Source organism: Lycium barbarum, chromosome 7, assembly GCF_019175385.1.
Source record: "Lycium barbarum isolate Lr01 chromosome 7, ASM1917538v2, whole genome shotgun sequence".
In the NCBI taxonomy this organism is placed as follows: Eukaryota; Viridiplantae; Streptophyta; class Magnoliopsida; order Solanales; family Solanaceae; genus Lycium; species Lycium barbarum.
The window spans coordinates 3,610,944-3,634,197 of NC_083343.1; the positions used below are offsets into that span (position 1 = coordinate 3,610,944).

At 36.2% G+C, this 23,254-nt stretch overlaps 1 long non-coding RNA gene across 1 annotated transcript; it reads left to right on the plus strand.

The window, feature by feature from the left end:
- The first annotated feature begins 11,365 nt into the window (after window positions 1–11,365).
- Window positions 11,366–16,061, plus strand: LOC132602062 (uncharacterized). Its single transcript, XR_009567585.1, has 6 exons — window positions 11,366–12,104; window positions 12,703–12,765; window positions 13,331–13,565; window positions 13,649–13,707; window positions 13,883–14,004; window positions 14,099–16,061. It is a non-coding gene; the product is annotated as an uncharacterized LOC132602062 (long non-coding RNA).
- The last annotated feature ends 7,193 nt before the right edge of the window (window positions 16,062–23,254 follow it).

Consider the following 23,254-nt stretch of genomic DNA (forward strand, 5'->3'; position numbering starts at 1 on the left):
TATTTTTGACTGAGGTAAAATTAAATCTTTACCTTTGGAACAAACAAGACAGAGTGAGTAACAATGTATAAGTCAAAAGAGTCATTTGTTGAATGTTTTGGGGGTTGCTTTACACATTCTTATTTTAATCTTAACTTCTCTTAGATTTCCTGATATATTTTAAGCTTTTACTTTTGATTCTTTCTTACTAAAGCAACCTTTTTGCTTTAGGCTCATTTCCACGAATGCACAAGCAATATAGGATCTGCTCATATAAGAAAAATCTATTAATTAAACTTTCTATTAGGTAAACTTACTCTAAATATAGGAAAAATAAGCGCTTGCTAGGAAAAATAACTTATCTTAATTTCTTGTTGCAAACATGCAATTTTTTAGTTCAATAACAATTATGATTCTAATTTCTTTTAAATTTTGCATGTCAATAAGTAGTCCATGACTATGGTTCACGAGAGTCAGATGACCCTATGATAACTTCAATTTTGGGAAGAGGAGCTCAAGCTTCTGGGAATTTTGGCGATGTCTTTAAAGTACATTTAACTGAAGACAATGATTGGAGATTGCCAGAGGGTGATTATGCATTTGATCCTATACTCTGCGATTTGGGACTTGCAATCGGTGCAGACTCACCAATAGGAGTTGATTGCGGGACATCAACCTACAATGATGGAACCTCAGGTATGAGCTAAACATGGAGTATTACCTCTAAAAAATTCTCTCTTGGGAAATGAGCCTTGGCTTCCCCTTTCTTCTTATGAATTTCTCGGGAGACTTCTCTCTTTTGCTTTCCGATCAGATTCTTGCTTAGTTGTTTGTTGCTGTTTGTTGCTCTACTTATCATCCTCATCTGCTTTTTGCATTCTGTCATTAGATCCTCATTTTGACCTTTCTACGATTACTCCCTGTTCTCTTTCCTTTAGCTCTTGTATCTATTAGTCTTACTACAATCCTAGCTATAGGGCGACGAGAAAGGCAATATTATGGGAAGAAATACTTTCTTTTATGATGGAAGAAAGTCTTTCGAAGTCCAGAGCTAGGAGATAAATGGTATGAGATTATTAAGCACAGGAGGAAATTTGTCAATCGAATAACTCTTGACAGGTTAGTTACCAGTTTAAAAAAAAAAAAACTCTTGACAGGCACAGTATTATGGACCTATGTAATTGTATGAAGCTAGCATCTGAAGGCAAGGTAAGAATATGCAGAAGGTGGATACTTTAGTCAGCTTCGCTCCTACTTTATCTACCACAATTGAACTCCCTGGAAGATTCTTAAGAGTAGTTTCAGTGAAAGACTAGAAAAAGTTAACCATCAACTTCCCTTATTGGATGAAAATTTGGGATGGATAGACTATGCCAACAAGATCGCTAATTTTGTGGAGAAACGTTTGAGCCTGAAGGAGGTCAATATAACTGGTAAAAATGGAGCTATTCTCAAGTTTGCCCATCTTAAAAGCTGACCAAAATATGACACTAAAATTCTGAAGGAAGGAAGGAATGGGTGGAAATATTTTCTTAATTGATAAAAGCTCAATTAAATCCATAATAGAGTACTTGCAGTGTTGCTTTGATTAGTTGTTTTAGGGGATCCAGGAATGTTGCTCTTAGTAGGTCAGAAATTCAAACTTGGGTTGACAGGAATTGTTCCTGCAGGAGTCAAAGTTTAAGGAACTAACTGGAATCTTCTTCATATTCAAATTCCCATCTAGAAGTGAAGCTGAAGAATCACGATGGAATGTTGGGCTTATAAAAATCTGGAGGTACACCTTCAATGATGGTCAGTAATCAGTGTGTGCCCCCGTAAGAACTGGCTGCTCAATCATGTGGGTTAAGTAGCTTGGGTTTCCCGTCCATATTTTGGCAGATAATATTTTAAGGAGACCGGTGATAAACTTGGTTGCTTTTCGGAGATGGACAACGATGCTAGATTCAGAATGCACATGTGGGCTAGAATTTGCATGCCGTATCAAATTTCTGGCAGATTTTAAACTTCAGATTAACAATTTCACGCCTTCAACGTTCCGGTTTGGATGGAATCAATAGCTTGGGTAGAAAAAACTGTCTGGACAAAGGTAGGTTAAAGAATTTTTCAGTGATTGGAAAAAGGAAGGGAATTTTCCGTTTGGCTTGATCTTTATCAGTGACGTACATAGAATTTTTCGCAAGCGGTGTCGACATTTAAAGAGATGAATCAAGGTATTTTAATAAGAGGCCTATACCTTTATTCATACTTTGATTTATAGTGTATATCCTTAACAACATAAAGTCTTTAATTTCACATAATAATATTATTACTATTATTTATATTAGTAAGAATTAATTCAAGTTAATAAGATACTAATCATGTGTCTGCAATACAATCCGTAGGATATTGTTGTATAAAATTTATTTACTAATATGAAGATGTGAGTAGTCTAATGCAAAATTCTAAAATGTTTTTACAATAAAGGCATACAGTTTTTCTTCTTATTTTTCTACAAACTACAATATTTTCTAAGCGAAGATTAAATCATGAATTGACAATTAATTTTAAAAAATGAAGCCTCAAATTTTTAGGGGCCTAAAGTGAACTTCACCTAGTCTCCCCCTTGAGCCACTTTTGAAGTGAACAAATGTATAAATCACAACGACATCATAATTTAGAAAAATAAAATTCAAGTATTAAACTAATACTCTCCTCGATGAACTTTTCTATTTATTGAAACGTATCCATAATAAACTCATTCAAAATATTACTAAATACTTCTTTTTATTACAAGTCATAAAACAACTACTCAGAAGCTAATCAAAGACAATAACTTAAAAATCACTATAATGACATCATAATTTAGAAAAAAACAATTCGAGTATAATATTACAGCTCTCCTCAATGAGCTTCTATTTTTTGAAACATATCTATAATAAACTCGTTGGAAATATTACTAAATACCATTTTTTTTATAGAAGTCACAAAACAACCACTCAGAAGCTCATCAAAGGTAATAACTTATTTTTGGCAGCAATATGAATGTGATGGAAGTTGGTTCACTTGGTTTAGTAACTCTGTTTTTGGGTAGGCATCAAAGAATCAAAACCTGATGCCTCCAGTAAATTTTTCAAACAATGCTAAAAAGAATTAAAAAAGTGTTATTAATCTGTATCTGAAAAACAAACTTAAACAGTAACTTTGTTTTCTAAGTTACTGTTTAAGTTTGTTTTTCAGATAAAGATAAATAACAATCTTAAGCATATCAGTATTAGCCTAGAGAGCATGCATCATAAGTGGGGCTTAAGCTCAAAAATGAAAAGAAAAAAATCATTAGCACAAATAGATGTTTAAACATGCATCCGTCATCTGTTTAAGTTGACTTTAGTTTGGTGAAGTTAATTGATGTCTCGTCATATATATATTGGAGTTTTCTCACCTAATAAGCTCGTCATTGGGTTTGAATTAGCCACAGGCCCATATTCTTTATATGTTATCAGAGTTAGGCTCTCCTTTTCTTAGTTTATTAAATGTTATGCTCTCATGTTATGTGATCTGACGCTCTAGATCATATTTTAAGCATGTGTTAGAGTTCCACATTAATCAAGGGAAATTAGTTGTTGTTTCCTTCTATGGTTCTACTGAGTGAGTGTTAGAGAAACAGAAGAATAGAATCAATGAAAAAAACTTTGAGTCGTGGAAAATTCATTGTCCTTACAGAAACATTGTCTGTATATTCTTTAGGGGATACAGGCATGTTTCTTCAGGATTTCTAAATGTCAAATACTACTGCAGAATGAATAGCCACTTTCAGGGAGGACAAAGTATATAGAAGAGAAATAAGATTATTCGTAAGAGGTATATTTTCTGAACAATTTTTCAATTAATAATTCAAAATTTAAATTTCAAAAGCTTTAAATAAAACTAAAACATGTTAAAAAAAATAAACCCTAAAAGAATGGTATGACGTCTCCCAACCCTGTAAAAAATACCAAACAGTGAGGTCCAAGATTTATTTTCTTGAAGAAAGAAAACATGTTAACCAATTAAGAAGAAACCTTTGAGTAGTTAAGAAATTAAGCGTACAACGAGCATGAGTTTTTCTTTCAAGATTAATCTCACCAATTATATGGCTCAGATAATGAAGCCTCAGACTCAAAATGGGGTGAACACGAACTCTGTGTAACCATCCACTGAATTTTGAAATATTGAAGAAAATATTGAAGAAATGATTCATGATGATGATGAAGATGGAGAGAAAATGTGTAAGCAACCAAAAGTTTTTGTGAGGGGGATTTTTTTTACTGATAGGTGCATATATATGTGTGTGTGTATATATATATATATATATATATATATATATATATATATATATATATATATATATATATATATATATATATATGGGTTTAGCAACATGCAAATTTTGACTAATATAAGGATTTTCTCGGTTATAGATTGTGAAACATAAGTAATTTAATTGAAAATTGACATGATTTTAGAATTGTGGAATTTAGAGCCCGTTTGGCTTAGTTGATTTAAAGTAGCTGATAAACATTATGTGCTGATAAGCATCTTTAAGTGCTTAAGCTGATCTAATAAATAAGCAATTGTATCTTTGGATAAAAGTGCTGAAATTTATAATAAGCAGTTGAAGTATGTGGCAGAAAAAGTGTTCATAAGCAGGTTTTCTGTTAAAATGACTTAATTATCCTTAAAGTTGTTTAAACTAATAAAAAAGTGATTTTTACAAGATTTTCAATTTCAAGTTGATTCAAGTACAAAATCTTTAACATAAAATAAAATTAGACAAGATTTATATATATATATAAATTATTTTATGATAATTTAAAAGATAATCAAAAGTTATGATGTAACAATTAATAATTTGAATAGTGCAAAACATACTTAATGAAATATTTGTATAGAACAAAAAATGCTTAATGAAATCTTGGTTGCTTCTTGAAGGAGGCCGCAGAGTTGCTGTTCAAAGAGTCGTATAAAAGTTAGGAATAGGGTTAGGGGTTTTATTTCAGTAAGGATATTTGAGGGATTATAAATTAATATTAGGGGTAGAATAATAAATTTTTTTGTCAAACTAAAAGTGCTTATAAGCTGGAAAATAATAAGTTAGGGAAGTCCAACTTATGACTTATGACTTATTTTGGTTTATAAGCACTTGGCTGATAAGCATTTTTATTTTTTACCAAACGCGAAGATAAGTCGAAAAGTGCTTATGAATTGATTTGACCAGTTTATAAGCTTAGCCAAACACCCTTGTAATGATTTCACAAAAGACATGATATGGTATTACTTTAATCAAGAAAACATACCTAAATCTATAGCATTTTCTTGAATTATTTTCAGCATATGTGATTGAACTTTTTAAGAAGCTGCTTTCTTTCTCACGTTATTTGATAGGGATAGTCGTGAATTGCAGTTAGAAAGGACCAATTGTTTTAAGGCTACTCTATATTCCAATCACACATAGAATAGATGTGTCTATATATATATATATATATATATATATATATATGACTAGGCTATACCCTTTTCTTGACGGGTAACAATAAAGTCATAATGAACTATTTATAGTTGGAGGACGATTGCACGATCTTGACACCGGGACGTCACGTGTTAGACTGTCGTGGCCACCTTTTATACATGCGCGACACATGTCAGACATGCATGACCACCTTTACTGCATAAGCGACGCATGTCAGGCATGCATGTGTGATCACCTTTATGCATGTGTGTCACATGTCATGTTGACTAACACATGTCTCGATGATCAATCATGCATGCTAGCTGACACGTGTCATGCGGACCAGGCCAGACGACATGGTGGCACATGTCGTGCTCTTCGACTTGTCTAATTCATCACACTTTCTCGTACATTTGTATATGTATGATCACTACTTAATCATGAAATAACCACTTAATTTGTCACTTTTCATCAAAATGGAAAGTTAATTGCCTAGCTAGGTGTCTAATCTATGAGTAGATATGAGTTTTAACAGCATGCATATTCTGACTAATATATTGCAGCAAGCTTTGTTATGTTAGTAATTGGCGAGACGCAAGATTTGGTCACGTACCCTATTAGTATTAGTCCTATGTTTAACTTAGCTTATAATTCAACTGTCTGTATGTCTTTGGGCTTCAAGAATATTCGTCAAGACTAGAGGGTGGCATTAATTTATGCAATCTTTGGTCATAAATACTGTTTCAGCATTTGCAAATATTTTCACCGTGATTATTTGAACTTTAAATGAAATACTATTGAGTCTGAAGGTGCATGTGTATCATGTTCCTTAGTTCTTAACAAATTAATAAAGAATCAACCTAAATAGTCGCTCATTCAACTATTTAAACTAACAATAGTCAGCGAATATATAATGTAAGTATAATCCATGTATAGTATGTGTATATAATTATGTATAATCGGTATAAACGTGTATAATCAGTGTACATCGGGATAGGAAAAAAGTAAAAAGTGAATCTGTCTGCCTTTTTGTGTGTAAAGATCCCTAAATTAAGTATTGACTTCTACAAGGCGGAGTATATATTCACCGTGGCATGCTAATATGTGATTACTAGCAATCAACTTCTTTTCACACAATCTTTTTGTGAATATGTATTTCGTGTTAATTTGAAGAACGTATTTTTTCAGGATCTTGTATTTCTTTTTAACATTCATATGACCTAATACTAAATCTAAAACTGTTCGATCTTTGTGTTCTATTTTTATATCACGATTCTTGAAGTGTTCATGTGTCTCGTGGACATACTTATCCATGAAATCTAACTTGTGACTAGATAGACATTTTCACTTAGACAAATGTGTGTCTTGTTATCAAATGTGTCCATGATAGCAAATGCATGCTAAACAACTGCATCTAACGTGCCAATTAAACCAAGCATTTCGTAACGCCTTTACTTTAAAAGGAAAACGTGACATATATTTAGGGAAAAAACAAAGTTAGAAAACGAAGAACAACCCAATAAAATAACCCCATCCATCTCCCAAACCAGAACCTCTCCCCAGTTCACTATCTATGTCACTAGAAGCTGATACAAAATTAAATATTATGGATTTGGATCGGAATACTAGTGAACTCACTGACTAATTAAGTTACTGGGTCTAAAATTTAATATTTATACACATTTAATAGATTTCTTAACATATATATAGAGTTTGAGCCAAAATGAATCGTTAATTGTCCTGTGCACTCACCCCTGACTTCACCTTAACTCCTGATAACAAGAGATGAAATCTGAATTTGCCAGCAATTTAAATACATATGGAACCCAGTATTGCAATTGTCAAATTAAGGTGTCTCACACATGTACTGCTGAAGATGTTACCCACAATAAATTTTGTGTAGTTCTTTATGTTTGAAGGTATGATAGAAACTGCGCGTCCACTAAAGAGTATAGAGAACCAGGTTCTCTATCTGTTCCCTCAAGTATACAAACAGAAAGTAAATAAGACAAGATATTTACGTGGAAAAACTCCTAGCTCAAGGGATTAAAATTAAAATTACGACCCACCGGAGTAGGATTTCAACTTCACTAACTGAGCAACTTAAAGATTACAACCTCTTGCAACATACAAATTAACCTCTTAATTCCTCACCCCTTAAATAACTCTATTGTAAACTACAACCCTTGACTAACTCTAGCCAAGCACTCAAACAAACCTTGACTAACAATAGCCAAGAAACCAAAATAACAAAGGTTGAAACTTTCCTACAATGACACCTCTCGAAAGTAGAGTAGGATTACAAATGAAGAGCAAAATGACAAAGACTAACCTAGGACCTAAGACATCTTCAGTTGTTGGGATCTGGTCCGTTGAGTTTGATGAAGCTTTGTTCTTGATAGCACAAAACGAGCAGTGATGGCTACACTTGTGAGAATGTGATTTTCTGATTTTGCAAGTGTTAGGTTAAGCATTGTAACATGTTGTGTGTGTGTGTGTGTGTGTGTATATACATATTACGGAGCATGTGAGAATCATGTAACCATGGATAGAGACGTTACACCTTTTGGTTTGGCGTTTAGCTGCAGCTTTGGCCTCTAGTCAACTGCAGTTATGCTGCTGCGGTTCTGCCAGTCGGCACAGTAATAGTATTGCAGCTTTACAGTTGTAGCGCATTGACTGTATGACACTCAGGGGACCTGATCGAGTACCTGTTCACTTAAGTGTTTGTAAAATCATCAAAACACAGCATAACATAACTCATCAAGGTAGGTTTAAAATAGTCCCTTAAGTATGTACTCAACAATTTTGGTACTTTAAGTTTGCCAAAAGTTAACACTTTAGGTCTGTCAAATAGTTAACGAACTCTGTCTATTATACGTGACGGAAACTATGGAATAAAAAAAGATTTAATCATAAACACTAAGAGAATCTCATTAAATCCTAAAATATACAACATAAAAAACTGCACTACACAATAAAAAGATATAAAAATAGCGGAAATTATAACTCAAAAAGCTGCACCAGGCTAAAAAAAAAAAAAAAACAAACAGAAACTACAAAAAAAAAAAAAAAAATGCACCTCTAAATGTGAATTCCCGCTAATTTCTTTTTCCATAATATTATCGTCAAAAACAAAATTTGATGGAGTTTGATAAATATTTAAGTGAGACTTAAAATGTTAATTTTTGGCAACCTTGGAGGTCCAAAACTGTTAAGTTCACATTAAGGGGACTATTCTGAACCTTCCCTCAAACATAAGGGACCATTTTTGTCATTTTCTCTGGAAAAAGTCTATGTTAGTTATATTAACAGAAACTGGGAAATAGTTAGTTAGAACCTTTCGTCCCTTTTTGTACAGTTACAGTTCTTGATTTGTGCATTTTGCATCATCCTTTGCTTTCCTTTTCTGTAAATTTCAGTTTGCTGAGTTCTAGGGTGTGTTTGGGACGATGAAAAATATTTTCCAAAAATGTTTTCTTGCTTTCTCTTATTGCACTAAATACCTTTGAAAATGTTTTTCTTAAAAATTCAATGGAAAACATTATTCGGATTTAATAAAAACACATCAATGCATCCCAACTCCACCCCCACCTACCCTCTCACCCCACCTCAACTCCACCACCCACCCTTATAAAAAATGAGAATTTTTTTCTTACCCCTCCCCACTACCCCCACTCCCCACCACCCCTCTCTCTCCCCCGAATTTTCTATTTCATATATTTTATTTTACTTTTACAAATTTTTTTTTAAAGAAATAAGAAATTTTTTCTTATCCCCACCACTACCACCCTACCTCCATTACCAGATTTTGCACTCGAAATTCAAAAACCAAATAGTATTTTACTTTGGATATTAAAAAAATATTTTCTTGAAAACCATTTTTCGTGAAAAACATTTTCCGTCATACCAATCACACCCTAAAAGAAAAATTTGCGAAGATGACAGACGTTAAGATGAGAGAGGAGGAAGAGATGAAAGTGATGCTGGAAAAGATGAAGGAGGAGTCTTCTTATTTGCCTTATTATTGTATACGGTAAAAATCGGACACGCGCTAAACCGGTGAGACCCGGAACCGAAGGAAGAAGGGGACAAGAACATGCACGAGGACCTTCATTCTGAACCGGAGGAACGCTTGGACCGGAGCCAAGGAAGGGCATCATTTGATCCGGTTTCTTCATGGCCGAGTTGGTCGTTGCCGTTGGTCCGTTTGGTCGTAGTCGTTAGTCCGTTTATTCGTGGCCGTTGATCCGGGAGATCCATTGCGCGATTGCCACGCGTCGATAACGTCCTACCATGCTCAACTGTCAATCGTACGGGTGTCAGACCGTACGGCCAACCTAACCCAACCTAATCCAAGTCAGAGTTTTTCTTTATTTTTAGTTTTCTCTTATTGTATGGAGCCCATGAGGCAACACTATAAATAAGGGTCATTGCCCACTTTTAAGGGGTTGACTCCCTCATATCAAGAACTCTTGTAATAGCAAAAATTATATAAACTCTCTCTCAAATATCTGATTTCGGTCCACTCTTGTGTTCATCTCTTAAATTTATTCAATCAAGCAACACTCACATATTAGCAAATACACAAATCTATAGCAAATCACCGATTATCAATTGCTTCTTCATAGTATATTCATATATTTCTCTTCTCTATCAACTAGATTCAAGGCATAACCACATATCCTATACCTCACTCACAAATTTAATTGATTATCCAAATTCGGGGTAAATAATTATTACCAACCTTTTAACCTGACTGAGTCTCCAGATTGGCTTAACCCTAGATACGTAGAAGAAGTAAATCTCTTTGTACTAAAGGATTTTCGTAAATCCTGCCCTAAGTACTCCAGGTATTTCATTGTGAGCTTAAGGAATCGCTATTGAGCTTACATATGTCATTTTATTATAACTTTCTGTATAGGGATGGCCCCGTTTAGCATTATTCAAAAAACTTGCCCTGCCTCGCCTTTTTCATTCTTTATTCTGCAGTATTCTAAAATTATTGTCCAAGAGAAACTTATATGTAATCACTATGCGGGTGGGATGGGGTAGGGTGTGGGTAGGAGATTTTCTCTAAAGATAATGTTTGACCAACCAAACATGAGGGAAAAAAAAAAAAGGAAGCCCGTGCACTAAGCTCTCGCTATCCGCGCTGGACCACAAGGGTCTATTGTATGCTCTCTTACCCTGGATTTCTGACCTTCTGGGCACATGGCAACAAATTTACCAATTATGCCAAGGCTCCCCTTCCAACCAAACATGAGAAAATTGGAAAACACTTTTCTGGAAAATGTTTTCCTCCGTACCAAACACACCATAAATGCAATTTGGCTAAATCGAGTAGTTTATTGTTAAAGGCACCTTTAGCTACAGTGCAGGCTTAGAGGTTCATCTTGCTCTGAATTTTATTATCTTCTTAATCATTTGTTCCTATAATTATTCTTTGTACTTATTGTTATTTTTCTTGTATCATTATACTTTTATTTTTTAACTTGCTGTTGGTATTGCGTCGTTGAGCCGAGGGTCTATCGGAAACAACCTCTCTACCCCACAAAGGTAGGGTTAAGGTCTGCTTACATCCTACCCTTCCAAACCCCACTTGTGAGATTTCACTGGGTATGTTGTTATTGTTCATTATGCATTTTTTTCCCTTGCTCACATTGCCGGTCCCAAGTCAGGATAAAGGAGGAGGATACAGTAGGGTCAGCTTAACACTAGCCAATTTCATGATGAATCTAATACTTCTATTTATATTTGCATAATATTGGCATGATGAGTTTAAAGCACAGTTTGCTTATAACCCCAGATGCCATGTCACTTCTCTATGTTTTCAACACTTTTGACAGCCTTGATAATAGATCTCACATTCAGAGTCTCTTTTATTTTCTCTGCCCTTTTTTTGTGGGGGATAAGTAAGCTAGAGTTTCTCTCATCTGGTCCTTGCACTTCAATTAAAAGTAACCTTGACTGGGAGTAGGATATGAGTTTTGATGAAAGAATCACTGTAACAACCCCAATTTTAATGGAGGGTTAATTTATAATTTACCAAAAGGGAATTAAGTATTATTGAAAAGAAAAGGAAAAGAAAGAAATGGGCCAAGCCCAAAAGGGGGGGAAAAAAAACAAAAGGAGTTTAAAGTCTGATGGTCTAAACGTGAGAAACAAAAATCAGAAAACAGAGATAGAACGCAAAAAGGGAAACGCAGTGCAAGAAAAGAAAAGAAGGGAAGAAAAAAAGGGGAGAAAAATAAGGATTTTCAACCCAAATTATCAAGGTAATGCGTGAATTTTTATGGTGAAAACATGCGGATTTTTTGAGGAATTGAGAAAGTTTAGCCCTGGGGTTCTTCAACCTAAATTATTGATTTGAAGGGGCAAACAACATCAAATTTTAGACTTCTATATATTGTTGGAATCGTCTTGTCGAAAGCTTCCCTAAAACATAAGTCTTGTCAGGTTTTGAACACATTGACCAGAGGGCGTTTTTGTCCTTTAAAATTTGACTTTAACCGTTTAAGCCTCTAAAAATATAGAAGTGGTTTACCCTAAGGGTTTTGACCATTCTAAATCCGTTTTTGTGTAGTTTGAGGCAATCCGGAGACTCGAGAATGCAGTTTTGATTTATTGGGAAGTGTGCTTGAATTGTGAATTTAAGGTAAGTGAGACTTTAAGCTTTGGGTACTTGCTTTTTAAAATCCGTTTTAAAAATATGTTTTATCTGCTGGTCCATGTGTTGGGGCGAGCATGTGCTTGGCAGAATCGGTGGTCCTTAAGGCCAGCCGCATATACTTTATTTTCAAATACTCTAAAACTCTATTTATAAATTGTTTTGTAATGTGATACGACTGTGAGCCATGATATTGGGGCATTGTGTAAGCTTCCCTTAGCATTGTGTATGCTTCTTGATGATATTGGGGCATTGTGTATGCTTCCCTTAGCATTGTGTATGCTTCCTGACATATTTGGCACATTGTGTATGTTGCCGTGGATTCATAGTGTTGACTAATTCTTTAACTGCCACTTATAACGGTTCGTAGTGTAAATTGTGTTGAGATATATAATATATTTGATAAACAGTGGTTTGGACCTTGGTTGCTATTATATAATGATATATACATGTGCATAATATTTTTGTGCTTGTTGTATGTTTGTATTTTCTAACACTTGTTCCAGGGGTATTTAAAGTGGCGGGTCGAGGATCTTACTGGGTTAAATTTACATATAGCTCACTCCTTACCTGCATGTCCATGCAGATACTATTGGCGACGACGAAGCTAGTAGCTCACGAGTTTGCTAGAGTTGATCTATTGGTTGAGGTGAGCCGCCGCTTTATTCGTGGAGGCTACCAAAAGTGTCTTTATCATTTATTTATTAATGTTTTTTTTCTTTTGGGATTTAAAAACCCATGCCTTTTGTAATTCTCTTAGATGCTCTATGGTCTAGTGTGGGATTTGGGCAAGAGTATTTGGTTAATATTTTGAGACACTAATTATCCATAATTAATTATTATATTATTTGAGTGCTTATTTAATTTGGTTAATGCTGCAAAATTATGATTAAGATATGAAAATGTGGTTCGCCTGGCCGGTGGTGTGTGCTAGGTGCCAATCACGTCTAGGGGGTATTTTGGGACGTGACAATCACCTTTGCAAGCTTCAAATAGTTGTTCCTTATCAAAAACCTTCACGCCTACCGATGCAACCAAATCGATACAATGACTCATGACCAGAACCCTGTCCATTATCTAAGACCAATGGTTACTTACTCCAGCTTTCTCGTTGACCTAAAGATGTCCCATTTCATTTGACTGCACTTCTCAAGCTACGCGTCCACGATGTTAGTGTTTCTTCTCTGACTGTCTTATGTGGTTTCCAAATGCAGCTTCAATTTCCCAATTCTGCCGGTAATAAATGATGAGATGAAGCCTTGTAGCTACTCTGAGTTAGAAAAGATTACTGACTTCGAGTATGAGAGCTGGATTCAGATGACTCAGGCAGGCAGATTGCTCCGTGGAACCATTACTGAAGGATCTGAAAAATGATCAGTGATTGTAAAAACATGGGATCTTCACCTACCTAAGGACAGAGAAGATATTTACCGTCCATTCCAATTTTGTGTATGCGTAGATACATTTTAATTTGATTTTCTTGTCTATTATTTTGGGTTGAGCGGATAATGTCAAGGTTTTTTCTTTTGTAGGGAGAGATTGAGTTATATGAAACAGCAAATGCGCATCCATATTTGGCGAAGTTGTCTAGGTACTGTTGCGAGAGGAGGCTTGCAGTTGTCTATGATGAACAATTTACCACGGTTTTGTCTGATGTGCTTTTGGCTAGTATTTAAGCTACCTCAAGTATTATGTTGGATGGCTACTCAGTGTGGATTTTGCATTCCTTTGCACATTCTTTATCTTTTCTTTTCCTTGTTCATCAGATGGCTTTGGATGGGATAAGCGGATAAATGTGGCAATTCAACTTGCAGACCTCTTGGCATGGTTGCATGAAAAGAAGATTGGAGTTGGCAGTGTCACTGCTTCATGCATTATGATAGATAAGGTTGAGTTTAAGCCTCTGGTTGTCTTCTTGACTTTATATTTCCTTTAGAAATTTGGAGATTTTTAACGAGTTACTACACTGTTTTGGCTTGCAGGAAGCGAATATTAAAGTGTTTGACTTTGGTTCCATTTACCACCGTGTCAGCTACGATTCTGAAATTCGTCTTAAGTATCTTGTTGGCAGGGGTGCTCCAGAGATTAATGTACAAGGCATGTTTACTCAGACTTCATCATCTCTGATGTTTCATGTTATAGATGAAAGATTTTCCTATAATCGTCTGTGTAATATGATACGTAACACTTCATCTACTTTGTTTTTTGGGTTCCAGATTTCCTATATCAAAGCCTGCCCCACCTTTTTTTTTTCCTATTTATTTGCATTTTTCCCCTTTTCCTTTCTCCTACCTAATTATCTCAGTACGAGCAAGTTAGGGTTAGTCGTCAGACAAGACAATCTCTATGTGGAAGCTATGCCAGAGCTTATGGTCAGCTATAGCACTGTGACATAAGACCAAAATAACTAAAGCTGAAACTTAAGATAGTTGAAATGAAAGTGAGAACACAAACATGAAAATATATCTGTAACTTGCCCCCGTGGTGGAGTACTTGTCACCGCGGTTCACATCCTTGAAATCTGCTTTCTTGCATTTCTTAGTTCCCTATGCCATATAATACTATTTTTCTTGAGAAATAACAATGTTTTGGTCCATTCTTCTAATTGGATCCTCCTTCTGAGATTGCTAATATTTGTAGATAACTTTTCGCTTCCACCTGTTTAATGTAATAATCTCGTGGACGAGATATCTAGAACGTTTCAGGTTCCCTGTTGGTCAGTTTTGGAGGCAAAATGATGAAATTTCTTAAATCGGAAATCATCTCTAGCATCTCTCTCTGCCTCTCTCTCTCGATTGATGAAATTCTCTCTTCTATGTTGATATTTGTTATATAGGTATCTCGGGTCATACAAAGTTCTGATAACTTCTTTTGAATTTTGTGGACCTTTTTCCTATACATTGATTATTAGTGGACATTAAGCCAAGACTCAACTGAGAATGCTAGGTCCCTTATATTTTTATGTTCTTGACTGAAATTAAGAACTAGTGAAAAGAAATCTTTTTTAAGAAGTGACTCTTGAGCTTTCCCAGTGTGGAGAAATTTCTCGTATTTGTTGTTTCTACGTGTGCGTAGTCTCCTATTTCTTCGATGTATATTACTATTTGTTTCTGCATTTGTTTTTTGTCTTGCTATTTGCTGTCCCTTTTATTACAATCCATACTTCTCTTTTGAGTCGAGGGTCTATCGGAAACAACCTCTCTACCCCACAAAGGTAGGGGTAAGGTCTGCGTGCATCTTACACTCCCTAGACCACACTTGTGGGACTACACTTGGTTGTTGTTGCTGCTGTTGTTGTTTTTACATGTGCATGCATATTGTGGACACATAATTTATCTGCTTTTCTCTGCTAAAAAGCAGTTTTATTCCTATTTTTCTGGACCAGTGCAGGTTGGACGATGAAATGTGATGTTTATATATTTGGTCTTCTACTGTGGGAGTTGATAACCAAAACGGTGTTTGATCATCGTGGAAGAAATGATGCTAAATTTGGCAGAAAATGTTTGGTTAATGTATGCTTTGAAGAGGTTGATGATCAAACTGCTATTGATATCACACGCCTCACTTGCCGTTGCTTGGATGAACATCCAGGCGAAAGGCCAACAATGAAGAGCGTTTTTGATGATTTGGTAAAACTGAGGATGGGAGAGAGGGTAGGGGGAAAACAAAAAAGAGATGAAAACGAGGCCATAATAGAATAAGCTATCCCTTTGTTTAGCTATTTTTAACTTTTGTATAAACTAAATTGCTAAGGTTGTTGCAAGGCAGTGATGGAAGTCCCTTTGTTATGTTATTGATGCTCCTACTTGCACATGTTTGCGCTATCTATTTTTTTTTTTTTTCAATTTAATACATCTATTTGGTAAACACAAACATAAGAAAACTCTCTCAACGGCATCGATTTGGTTGTTGTGGCTAAAGGGCAAAGATTTTTTCACACTCTGTATTTACACCAAATTAACGATGTGATTAAGTGATGTATTTGGACCAAATTAATGATATGATTTAAGTGATGTACTTGCACCATTATTTTAAATTGTTCAGAAAATTGCACGGTGTGTCCCCCAATAGGATTGGTCTTGGCGAAATGTCCCCGTTTTTTATTTTGTTACAAAAATGGGTTTCTTCTTCACCTAGAACGTCATAGTTCTTCAATATTAAAAGCTTGAAATTCTTGTTTGGTGGTGGAAAGCAGAAGCTAATGAACGATTATTGTTAAAGTCGTTTGAATGTAGATAATTTTTGCTTAACTTTTCAGTTCAAACACAGTTCTAGTGATTTTCCTACTTTAAAAAGCTCAACACTTCATTGTTTGACCATGGCTAATCTACATAGTAAACACTACCCAAACAGTTAAATATCATCGTTTCATCACTTCCACACATGTTCTTTTCCGTCGTAATAAGCCCTGACAAAGCAAAAACACATGAAAATTATTAAAAAAAAAAACCTGCATAGGAATTAGGAGAATCCTCATGAATTCAACTTTGTTATCCGTCAGGATATTGGAATTGATAAGTTATAGCATTTCATAAGTTTTGATGATTGACAAATGATTCAGGGACCAAGTCCCCCATCAGGTCCCATAAGAGTACTGTGAGGTACTTAACAGCTGTAGAACTGCTGCACTGTTCAGACAGAACTACAGCAGCACAGTTGTATGTACGATGGAAACTAAAAGCCTTTGAGAAGTCGCTATTCATGGTCACATGTTTCTCACATGCTCTCCACTTTAGTCTCATATATATACAACATGTTGGGATTAGTTTGACCCAACACTTGCAAATCTAAAAAGATATTTTTCTCTCAAGTGTGGCAGCTATCTTCCATAAGGTACCCACAAGAATAGGATCTCAAATCCAAGGGACCAGTTCCTGCCACTGAAGACATCTAAAGTCCTAGAATAGTTGAGTCTTGTTTTATGCTCATAATTTGTATTCCTACACTGCTTGTCAAGAAACACTGTAGTAGGACAGATTTCAATCTTTGTAACTTTATTTTCTTGGCTAGAGTTAGCTGAGTATCAGTGGGGTCGTTGGTTAGAGGTAGTCAAGACTTGGAGCTTTGCAATAAAGTTATTGTAAAGGTGCTTACAATAGGTGTATTGTAAGGGTTGGGGATTAGGAGTTTAATTCCTAAATTGCAATAGGTTGTAATCTGAAGTTACTCCAGGTATTTCATTGTGAGCTTAAGGAATCGCTATTGAGCTTCTATATATGTCATTTTATTATAACTTTCTGTATAGAGATGGCCCCGTTTAGCATTATTCAACAAATTTGCCCTGCCCCGCCTTTTTCATTCTTTGTTCTACAGTATTCTAAAAATATTGTCCTAAGAGAAATTTATATGTAATCACTATGCGTGTGTGGGTAGGAGACTCCTCTAAAGATAATGTTTGACCAACAAAACATGAGCTTGCTCATGTTCTTTTCCGTCGTAATAAGCCCTGACAAATCAAAAACACATCTTGAAAATTATAAAAAAAGATCATGCATAGGAATTAGGAGAATCCTCATGAATTCAACTCTGTTATCCGTCAGGATATTGGAATGAAGCCTAGTGTTCATAGTTTCTTAAAGGGAGGTGAACTACGCATGAAATAGCGTAACAAACTGGCTTTCAGAAACTATAGTTGTAAACAACATTGATGAGATTAGGAGATACTTATTCATTAATAAAATTTTATGGGCAAAACGCCTTTGACAATGTCTTGAATTGGCAGGTTACTTAATGAAGAAGCTGGGAAAGTACCAGCTCCCGCGTGGTGTGAAACCAAAATGCTAAATGGGGTAATAGTTATTCTATATTTATGGGGTAACTAGCCATTTTCCCAACACGAACTTGCTTTTTCTGATGCTTGGCTAAAGCTTACTTGCAAGCACAGCCTGTCTCTTCACAGCAGAAGGGATAAACTAGTTTTCATTTGGGAAGAAGGGTTTCTATGAAGATGACTCGAGGTTATGGATTTGAAGTAGGTGAAGACATTGGCGGAGCTAGAATTTTCACTAAGGGTTCAAAATGTTAAAGTGGGTTAGAGTCCCACATTAGTTGGGGAATGAACTGGTGGTTTGCTTATATGAACTTGCGCAATCCTTCTCTCATGAACTAACTTTTCGAGTTGAGTTAGGCTCAGGGGCCATATCTTTATGGTACCAGAGCCAGGTGCATTCCCCTTTGGGCTCCTAGTCCATGAGCTAGCTGGGCCTGGGTGTGAAGTGTTATGTCCCGTGTTTTCGCATATTTGGAAATCGAGAAAAATGAATAAGACTTGTGTGTTATAAGGAAATATTTTGATTCTAGATAATATGACTATGTTGGTTATGAAACTATTAGTGCTAAGTCATTGGGGAAGGCCGAGGGTAAATTTGGAATTCCGGAAATTAGTTTCGGGAATTACAAAACGAGACTTCAATGGATTGGGCCAAGAAAAGAAAAAAAAATGGAGGCCCAAGAATTAGGGGGTGGCCGGCCAAAGGCTTGGCCCAAGCCCCATATTAAGTGGTCATGTGACTTTCACATGACCCTTAATTTGGATATATATCAATTCTCCTCTTTAGAAATTTCAAGAAGGTAAAACACAACTCAACTTTGAGCTATTACTCCCTCTCGGCCGAACCCCCCTTTGAGAGAAAGAAAATTTTTCTAGCTCTTGTTTGTGATCCAAAAATCTTTTTCTTTCCATATTTGTAGTGTACTCAAGACGCTCTTCAACGTGATATAATTTATTTGGCGGAAGAATCACGTTTGCGACAAGTCGGAATTTCAAGAAAAGGTAAGAATTTTACCCTTTTAATGTTATGGAATTGGTATGAATATGATAAGGATTGAGAATAGACGAGAACCTCGTAGTTTTGATGTATGTATGAAACCGTGTGTGTGTGTGTGTGTAGTGAAGTGGCCGTGAGCCACAAGGTGTGTAAGGCAAGGTGAAATTGATTTTGTTTAAGTTGATTAGTTGCCTCGTTGTGACATTTAGGACGTAAATGAGTGTTTAACGAATTGAGTTGGTGTTGAAAATGATTGCGGATTATTATGGGAAAGTATATAATTTCGGTATATTTGTGTATATCATTGTATAATTATGATATTAAGGCTTTAAATGTGAGTTATGGTTATTGTTAATGAATTCGGAATGAAACGATGCAAGTTAGAATGTTCGTCGTGGCTTTTGATATGTTGGATAGAATATGGAAAGTAATGAACTTCGGGAAATTTTGTATATGGTTTGGAACATAATTGGGATGTGATTGAATAATCTTAAATGAGTGAATGAATACAATAATGTGGATATAAGTTTGGAATTGTGGAGTTTGAATGAAAGTTGCCAAGTTGTGTAGTAAGATAGAACTTTGAAGCTAGAATGATTTGATTATGGTTTGTGTTGTTTGATGACGTTTGGGTTGTTGTTGTTGATGTATTTTGAGCCGAGCTAAGTCTCGGGGGTGTTAGATATATAGGGCAAATGCTGCCGAAATTTCGGTAGACAAAAATGAAGTTAATGGGACTTTTAAGCTTAAAAATTTCTAATTGGTAACTTTGACCATTTGCAGATTCTGGACGAAACGGGATTTGATTTTAAGGAAAGCATAAGACGTCCATAAGGTATGTAAAGCTTCCCACTTCTTCGTTTGGCATGTCTTAGTATGTTAGGTGAATATTGGAACCTCCAGAGCATTTCTGCTCCTTGAAACCCGATCTACAAAACGACTACTATTCATTCAATTCAATTGAAGCCTAAAGGCTCTATTTTGGCTAGAATGCAACCAAATGTGCGAAACCTATCGAAATGTGATCGGGTCACTTTGAAATCATTATGTATGATCTTTTGGCCTTCAAATGTTCGTAAATTATGTTCGCCACCTCAACTTGACTCGAGGTGGGCCCGCTAACCCCGAGACGCCCTATTTGTCCTATTGGGCTCCCTTTTTGGATGAACTTCGATATGAGATCTTCGACCTCGAAACTTCCCTCTATGAAATATGTTTTGACTATTATGATGTGTTAAGTTTCGTTTGAGCCATACGTACCACTTTGGAGACAATTTGTGAGATAAACTTTCGTACGAACTAATCATTCGACTATTTTGGTTTACGAAATGACTTATGAGATTATTAAATTTTGAAAGGCTATTTTGAAATATAAATTGCATTTGTTTGCTCACGACTCCGCTCGTGCCTTATTATGACTTCGTTCACCGGTTCCCGGGCCGGTTAAGATTCGTGCGCCCTATGAAAATTCGGTCGTATGCTGTGTTACGGTTCCCGAGGCCTCGCCATAGGGCCGGGTTCCGTTTGGAGTTATGCTGTGATATGGCTAGTGATGCGATACGCTCACTTATGTTTGTGTTCGGGGATGTACGGAGATTCGAAACCTTCTGGTGTTATGCTGTGTGTGGCGCCAGCGTCGGAGTGGCGACCACGTTCTTGAGCGTTTGCATGATTTCGTTTGCATTATGTATATATATATGATTTGATACGGATTTTGACATACTGATTGGTACTTCCCTTTGATATCCGGTTTGCTTTCAGTTTTGGCTCATATTTCTGTACTCCGTGCTTTACATACTCAGTACATATTTCGTACTGACCCCCTTTCTTCGGGGGCTGCGTTTCATGCCCGCAGGTACAGATATTGGTGATCCTCCGCTGTAGGTTTCACTCTCTGCTATTTCGGAGTACTCCTTCGTGACTCGGAGTCCACTCTTGGTACAGACTTCTTTTGCTAATGTATATATATTCTGTATATTTGACTATTTGGGTACGGCGGGGCCCTGTCTCACCATATGTCTTTGTTTCGAATTCGTAGAGGCCTGTAGTCATATATGTGGGGCGAGGGTCCTATGTATGTTTGTTTGATTTTGTTTTCTGGTCTTACAGCGGTCAGTTTGTTATGATGGCCCTAAATGGCCCTTATGCTTATATTTGCACTTATGACCGGCGATGTCTATTCCGCCGCTCCGTCTGGATTCGATATGACATTTTGATTTGTGCGACCGCTTAAGACATATTTTGATATAACCTATGTTGATATGACTTTTATGAAATTCTGAAATACGTTCGGATTTGGTAAATGAATACGTGATTTGGTCTGGGTACCCAGGTAGGGTGCTAGTCGCGGCCCACGGGGCTGGGTCGTGACATGAAGGGGGTCTTAGAGTCCCACATTGGTTGGGGAATAGGTTGATTTTTTTTTTTTTGCGCGGATTGCCCTTCATTTGGGGTGGTCTTTAATTTTTGCCCTTCAAATTGGTGGTCTTTAAGTGTCGGCTCTCGCTTAACACCCTGAGGTTGTGGGTTCGAACCCCAACTCAGTTAAAAAAAAAAATCGCAAGGCAGAGGTTGCAAAATTCTGCCTCAAGCAGAATAAGGCGGAATTTTGCAAATCTGCCATGCAAATTCTGCTTATTTGGGCCTTAAGGCAGAATTTGCATGGGCATAGGCAGAATTTAAAGACCACCATTTTGAGGGGTAAAAATTAAAAAACACCTCCAGCGAAGGGCAATCCTGCAAATTGCCCAATAGATTGATGGTTTGCTTATATGGAATTGTACAATTCTTCCCTCATAAGCTAGCTTTTGGGGTTGAGTTAGGCTCAGGTATCATATGAGTTGGGGGGGGGGGGGGGTTAGAGTGGGTCAGAGTCTCACATTAGTTTTGGGAATTTGCTTATATAAATTTGGGCAATCCTTCCCCTTTTGGGGTTCAGTTAGGTCCAGGTGTCATATCTTTACACAACATATGAAGAAGTAAACACACGAAGAAGCCAAGGGAATTCAACATTCTCAGCCTCCGAACTTGTCTATCCAAGATTGCAATGGGAACTTCTTCGTAGGATAATTGTTCAGTGATCTGGACATCATTCACTAGTATAACTCTAGAAGGATCTCCAACACACTTACTAATAAATATATACATGAAAATAATTTTAACCTTATATATATAGTGAATTTTCCGTCGAATGGGGATCAGATTGCTCCCACTTGGCTCCGTCCCTGGGTGGGGTGGGGGTGCGTGGGTGGGGGGTTTTAGAAGGTCCTTCATTGACCAATAATCGATAAAGATTTTTGGCCGATATTGACGAAGTTTAGGGTTTGAGAGAGCGCAATAGGAACGATGAGAGAGGCCTCACAGAAGAGGCGGAGATGAGAAAGTTCGCTGTAACACAAGATGGCTGGCACACATGATTCTCTTGACTCTTTGAATAAACAAGTATATCGTCAATGAATACTATCACGAACGTGTCAAGGAAAGGTTTGAGAACCCAATTTTATAAGGTCCAAAAAGGTTGCTGGAGCAGTAGTTAACCTTAACCACCAACCTGTGTATTATCAAGATTCAAAAAGTGAAAACATAAAGAAAGCAGACATAATATCTTACCTCTCCAAATACATAATGTGAGAGGTAAAAAGTTTGGTAATAAGAATGATCCTAACACCATTCCTTCAACTATATGCTCATTTTCATCTACTTTTTTGTCATCTTAATGTCTATCATATGGTAAATTTCTAAGGTACAAACCCACAAAAAACCAAAGGGAATTAGAGTCCCAATAATAGGGTCGAATTCTAGTCGTTCCAAGTTAGTTTAACTTCTAAAGTGCATCGGTCTGTTAAAGTCATTTCAAGTTGATTCTAAGTCTTAAACGTAAAACATATCACAGTTAGTAGACATTTTACACAAAACGAAACGCGTGTGTTTCACATTATAACATACAAAATCACAAGCATTAAGACAACTTCCAGGATTGACTGTAGACTAAGAAACAAGTCAAACAGATTCAAACACAACCATAATTAGACTTGTCATAATAAACGTAATGATAATAATAACGATAAGGATACCAATAACACTAATCATTATTATTAATCAGTATGATTAAGTCAGGTAGGTGACATTGCACCTCTACAAATCTTCATCACAATACTGTTTCCTCTCTACAAAAGAAGTTGACTTGCAACTATGTACCTTACAACTTCAATTTATACAAAAGGTAAAAGCAGCTAAGCCAGGATTTCTCTCGTTAAAGAATATAAAGAAGCAAAAACACGAAGAAGCCAAGGGGTTCAATATCTACTACATATACATAAAAATAGTTTTAACCTTGTATATACAATATAATTTTTCACCCCTTGGCCCAAC